The sequence below is a fragment of the Bison bison genome, unplaced genomic scaffold (genome assembly GCF_000754665.1).
Source record: "Bison bison bison isolate TAMUID 2011002044 unplaced genomic scaffold, Bison_UMD1.0 scf7180017864169, whole genome shotgun sequence".
Lineage (NCBI taxonomy): Eukaryota > Metazoa > Chordata > Mammalia > Artiodactyla > Bovidae > Bison > Bison bison.
Window position 1 is genome coordinate 253,186 of NW_011494741.1, and position 6,473 is coordinate 259,658.

Genomic DNA, 6,473 nt, shown 5'->3' on the forward strand with positions numbered 1-6,473 from the left:
TCCTTAACAGGAAACAATAATTATAATTAGCACCGAGGGTTTATTTTTAATATAACCCAGGGACTTTATATGACTTATCTTATACCTCAAACTCTAAAAGGTTTGTTTTAGCTGAAATAAGGAGAAACTTTCAGATTTTCATCTTTCTGTATTTTTTTGTTGTTTTGGTTTGAAACAGAAGTGAGATCTCCCAGCGGTGTCTCCTTAGGGGGTGGGAAAGAGGCCATCCGCTCTCCAAAGCCCCACCCCCACCCCAGCGTCTAGGAAGCCCCCCCAGCGGCATCCTGGGCGCTGGCGGGGAGAGGTCAGTGTCCAGCGTCCTGGGTCGAGGGCAGTGTCCTCCGCTGGTGATGAAACAGAGGGGCCGGTGGGGTGACTGCCTGGGGAGAGGGGCTCCAAATGTTGCCCCTGCCCAGCTGCCTCCGAGTTGCTCCTGATTGGGCCTGGGGAGGGCCAGGGAGGGCTGACCCCACCCACACTCCACTAATCTGCGGCATGTGAGGTCAAGGGTTGTTTTTGTTTGTTTTTTTTTTAACAACATCAGCTGTTTCAATATACAGTCACCAGGATACCTGCTTCCAGCTCTGCTGGGAGGAGAGACAGACTCTGCAAAACAAAGCAGGAGGCTGAACCGTGGAAGAGGGGAGATGGGCCCAGTGCCTCTCGGCAAACAGGCGGGCTGACCGGGAGCCACCCCTCCTCCCGGGGCCCCTGCATCTGGAGCCCCCAGGCCGGCCCTGCAGCACCGCGGAGCGGACCTGGTGAGGGTGACCACGCGCTTTGTCGTGCAAACCCAGACGCTTGGCCCGGGGTAGACGTGTCTGGTGAGACGCAGGGGCAGCAGGAGAGGACCAACCAAAGCCACTCCGTGTCCCCCCCACTTACAGGCTGGCCCCTGGAAATAATGCCCACACTGAGAAGTGCAAACAAGTTCACCCTGGTGCTCACCCTGCCCTCCAGCTCCCCAGGACAGACCACCCATGCCCATGGAGGGGGAACACAGAGCAGTGGCTGCTGGCTCACCACCAACCCACAGTCTCCCACTTCCCCTCCATCTAGTGGACGCTCCCAAGTTTACCTGGGCACACGGCTGCCTAGCAAGGGATGACCCAGGTGTGGCCATGCGACTGTCTGGGCCCCCATGAGCAGAAGGGATGCACACCCCTTTGGGGCGATGATCTTCAAAACAGTGGGCATGTACTCCCTTTGCCCTGTCCATCCTTCCAGTCAAATGAATTGCAGATATGATGGCAGGAGCCGGAGCAGCCACTCCGGGCCCAGAGTCAGAAGCTACCTGTTGAGATGGCAGTCACCCCACCAGCCCATCATTTCCTACCTTCTAACTGCTTAGTGAGGGCTATTTGTTACCCCTATTTAGATGGTATAAGTCATATAGGTTGAAGGAACATGGATCCCTAACAAGTTGGCGGGAACTCAGGTTTCCACGCTGACATGTACCAGGGCCGGTGCAGACAGCACCCTCAGGTGGGAGTGCAAAACCATTTTCACCAGTCCCTGCTCTTTCCTCTTAAGAAGTTTAGTGACCCCAGCCCTTCGGCCCTGAGGAAAGTCAGCTGACTACCCTGGGCATATTTCCTCCCAGTGGTGATGCAGGAACCAGCTGCTCCTCCTTCACACCCCAGGGTCTCAGAGCCCTTCATTCCAGCCCAGCTCAGGGCACAGCTGGGGAGAGACTGTAGGAACCAGAGCACAACTAGCTTGGACCAGAGTGCCCTGTCCTTCTGATGCCCTTCATTTGGTAAGAATTGGCCCCGCGCCCCAGTGCCCTGGGGGTGTGGGAGCCCATGGGCACTTGGAGAGCCTTCTAGTCGTCATGGTTTTATCAGGAGAAAGAGGTTCCTCTGCATCCGTGTCAGAACCATCGCTATGCCTCCTAAGACACCACTCGAGAGAAAGTGAGCAGAGCAAATGAAGGGTCACGTGTGCTTAACCCCTCGGTCGTGTCCTGACTCTCTGTGACCCCACGGACTGCGCCCACCTGGTTCCTGTGCCCACGGGATTTGTGACCCCATGAACTGTAGCCCGCGAGGCCCCTCTGTCCATGGGATTCTCCAGCAGGAATACTGGAGTGTGTTACCATTTCCTCCTTCAGGGGGGTCTTCCCGACTCAGAGATCAGACCCACGTCTCCTGGCTCTCCTGCATTGGCAGGCAGGTCCTTTACCAGCTGAGCCACCAGGGAAGCTGAAGGATCATAAACTTTTCCTAAAATGACAAAGGAAAAAAAAAAAAAAACAACCTTGCAGATACAAGAACTGGACAAGAGGAGAGAACTTTCAGATACAAACGAGACAGTTCCCAGGGTGTACGTGTGTCCGTGCACCTGTGGGGGGTGGTGACCACCCACGCGGAGTCATGGGAACAGCGGAATCAAAGAGAGCCACGAAATGGGAAAATATTGGCACTTCTGGTCATGTGAAATCTAAAAAAAAAATTCTTGACTTTGAACAAAAGAGAAAATTACATAATGGTTATTATTAGATTGATGGCTGTTCCCACACCCAATTAGTACATGTTGAACACACATTTAAAAAGCAATCAGCAGGATCCCCATGATACTGTGTCTGGCTCTGCCCAGGTGACAAAGTTGAGCCTGGGGGCCCGCAGCCCACACCCTCCCCCGTCCTGACCCACTGCTCCGCAGGGACCACCTTCAGAGCCCCCACAGCAGAGGAGGGCTGCCCCACCCGGCTGCCCTGTCCTCCCTCCACCACTCGTCCCCCCACCAGATCAGCCCCTGCACTCCCCCCAGGGGCCTTCAGCGCTCCTGTGTCCTCCTCACCGCCCCGTGCTCGTGGGGCTCCGGCCACGCTCAGCTCCGCCCCCACTGCTGGCCCCGCCCCTGCCTGTGACCTTGGGTAGATCATCTCAAGGACAACACGGGACCCACTCAGCGCTCCAGCTTGGTAAGTGAACACTCCATGAACGGGAGCCTAAGGGCTGCACATCCTTCCTTCCCACCTGGCCTTGGGCCTTGGCGATTCTAAGTCTCAGCGTAGCTCTGGGGCAGGGGGACAACTCAGGCTGACCCGAGGTGACACCTGTGGGGCGGGGAGCCCACGCCTGGTGATGACTGACCTTCCGTGTCGGAGCTCCTCCAGCTGACACACAAATGTCCGTGAACTGGGGGCTTTCGGGGTTCATCCTCTCACGGTCAGGGGTCCAGAGTCTGGAAGCAACGTGCCCACAAGGCCGTGCTCCCTCCTGGCCCTGGGCCAGGACCCTTCCTTGTGTTGATTTAAAAAACAGTCACAACCTGAAGGTTGAGAGTTGTGTTTTATTTGGTGGGAATTTTTGGACTTCAAGCCCAGGAGAGTAATCTCAAAGTAAGCTTGAGAAGTTGCTCTTAGGAGACTGGGGGGTGGCGGGGGGAAGAGTGGGTCACACAGAAGTTATACACAGAGGGCAGGTAGTCTGAACATCGAGGGATTATTGTTAGTTAGAGGAAACCACGAACTTCAAGTTAAGGAATGTAGCCCTTCTCTTTGAATGGGGGACACGAGGGTCTGGGCGCCCTGAAACCAGCGCTTTCCCACGCACCTCCGCTCTCGGAGCCAGCATCCTGGGTTTGTTCACATCCCAGGCGCCCTTGGGCTCACCGTAAGGAGTGGGTGCCAACCCGTGGCTGTTAGAGCACAGGTAACTTTCTCCTTCCTGAGCACCCTGAAGGGCAGGAATCACCGATGACTATGACATCCTTGTTTACTGATACGACGGAAATGCTCATTTCTCACCGGGTTCTCTTGAGGCTGCTGGCAGCTCCAGGGGCCCCGGACTTGCGGCCGCCTCGCCTGTCTCTTCCTCTGTCTTCATGTGGCCCCCTCCCTGCTGCGTGTCTGAGTCTCAAAATCTCCCTTTTTTGCCCCTTATAAAGACGCCTCTCATTGGATTTAGGGCCTACCCTAAATCCCGGGTGATCTCAGCCTGATGCTTAATTACACCTGTGAAGACCCTTTACCCAAATCACATCACATTCAACGTTCTCGAGGGCTAGGACCTGGGCATATCTTCTGGGGCCACCACCGAGCCCACCTTACCAGCAGGTGTGGGCCCCTACAAGCAGATGTGCGCCCAGCCTCTGTTTTGTTCCCTCTCTGTCCCAACAATGGAGGCCACCCCTCACCCCAGAAAACCGCCTGAGCCCCCAGATCTTTTCTCTCGTCTCAGAGCTCCCCGCGGCCATGCCTGCCGCTGCACCGGCTGCCCCATGCCTCCTCCCTGGCAGGTCTGCACTCCTCAACCTGGATCAGAGGCCCCGCTGCACAGGATATCTAGCCTCAAGGCTCAGAAGCACAAGCGGCGTCAAAGCCAGACCCGCAAAGGAGCGGGGTGTAAAGACAGCGGTGCAGAGTCTGCAACGGGAAGGGGAGGCACGGGCAGTCCGTGGCCTCCACGGGGCGCAAACCACAGCTGGGGGCATTGGGGGAGAGACTGACCAGGGCCCATTAGCCCGCTCTGCTCCGAGAGCTTGATTGAATGAGGTTTTTGGTTTGGCTTCGCTGGTTATTGTAGTTTTTTCCATTATTTCATTGTGCAAATTCCTCGTAGAGTCAGCAGAATCTGGAGGCAAACTGAGCAGCTACTGTGAAGTGTGAAAAATTACCCTCAATGAACGCAAGCAAACTATTTGCTTATGGGATCAGCGCGTGGAAATGAGGCCTCGGGGCTGGCAGGCCGGCCGGGAGCGGTCACCTTCCCAGAGTCGAGTCGCGGCTCCCTGACTCCAGCGGCGGGCGGGATGTCCTGCTTCCCTCAGGGCCAGCACCGTATCATTCACTCGGTACTGCCAGCACCATTCACCGTGCCAACGACAACAGCTCCCGGGGGCGGGCAGGGCAAGAGGGGGCGGGAAACACATCCATCGTATGTATTCATTCACCGGGCAATTGCTGATTCCCACCCCACTCACTGGGCTGCCCCCACATGGGGCCTTAAATCCGAACAGGCTGAGAACAGAAGCAGGCCTCTGGGGGCCATGTTTGCTGTGCTGAGTGGACGCTCAGGCGCCCGCCGGACCTGCTCTGGATGACCTCAGCGCAGAGTCCCCGGTCCTCCCTGGGTCAGTGGTCCTCCCACTGGCTATGTGGCAGGATCCCCCAAGGGCTGTGACTGACATCACCACTGACTGATGTCAGGACGGGCAGGTGGAGCCTGGGTGTCCACCTCCTTCCCACACGCATGGGGCTTCAGGAGCAGCCACAGCTGAGAGCCGTCCTGCTGGCCAGAGTGCTGGTTCAGCCTTAGAGGAGGCTGGAGGGGCCTTCATCATTAGAGCACGTGCCTGGATGGGGAGAGGAAGGCCTTACACACACAGAGGCTTCCTCTGACTGGCATGGGGGCTGCGCGGACATGCAGATGTCCCTTCAGTAGAGTCAGTGCTGGAAGAGGGAGGGGTGAGTTGGTAGAAGGAAGGATGGACAAATGACAGATGAGTGGATGGACAGGTGAGTGGACAGAAGATGGATGAGTGGATGGGTAGGTGGATGGATGAGTGAATGGATGGATGAGTGGGTGGATAGAAGATGGACAAGTGGATGGATGGGTTGATGAATGGATGAGTGGATGGACGGGAGGATGGATGGGAGGATGGATGGAGAGATGATGGATGAGTGGATGGATAAGTGGATGTGTGGGTGGAGGGATGGATGGGTGGATAGATGGATGGATGATTGGATGGATGAAGAGATGATGGATAATGGATGGATGGGTTGATGAATGGATGAGTGGATGGATGGGAGGATGGACGGGAGGATGGATGGATAGATGATGGATGAGTGGATGGACAAGTGGATGTGTGGGTGGACTGATGGATGGATGAGTGGGAGGATGGGTGGACAGGTGGATGGTTGGGTGAATGGCTGGATGGCTGGATGGATGATGGATGGATGGATGGATGGGTGGATAGATGGGTGAATGGATAGGCAGATGGACGGATGGATGGAAGATGGAGGATGGGAAATAAATGATCATCACCCTTTGCTAGAAGATTGTTGAGAAGCGTAAGACAGAATCCCTTACCTTACAACACATTATAAAACCTTAACTTTTAAGAATCTGTAAAATCTATGGCTTGCAGAGGCAGCAGGGGACACCGCGGTCGGTTTGGGGAGCGGGGAGGCCGATAACCCCCACTGAGCAGGTGTATGCTGCTGGCCTGGGACCTGGACTGACCCACAGATGCCCCCTCCCATCTCCCTCATCCTGACCCTGTCCTCACCCTGCCTCCACTGTCCTGAGGAACAGCCCGCACTCACAGATGCTTGACTGCTGCTCGAGCTTGTGCAGCCAGGAGATGGAGGGGCTGGACCCAAGCTCATCCGTGTCTGGGTGCAGGACCAGCGTTCTGAACACAGGGGACAAGGGCCCAGGGCTTGGCGGGCGTGAGGAGGCAGAGAGAAGGTGAGACCCTTCTGGGCCCCGCGAGCACTAGGGGCGGTGGCGCCCGGTGGGAAC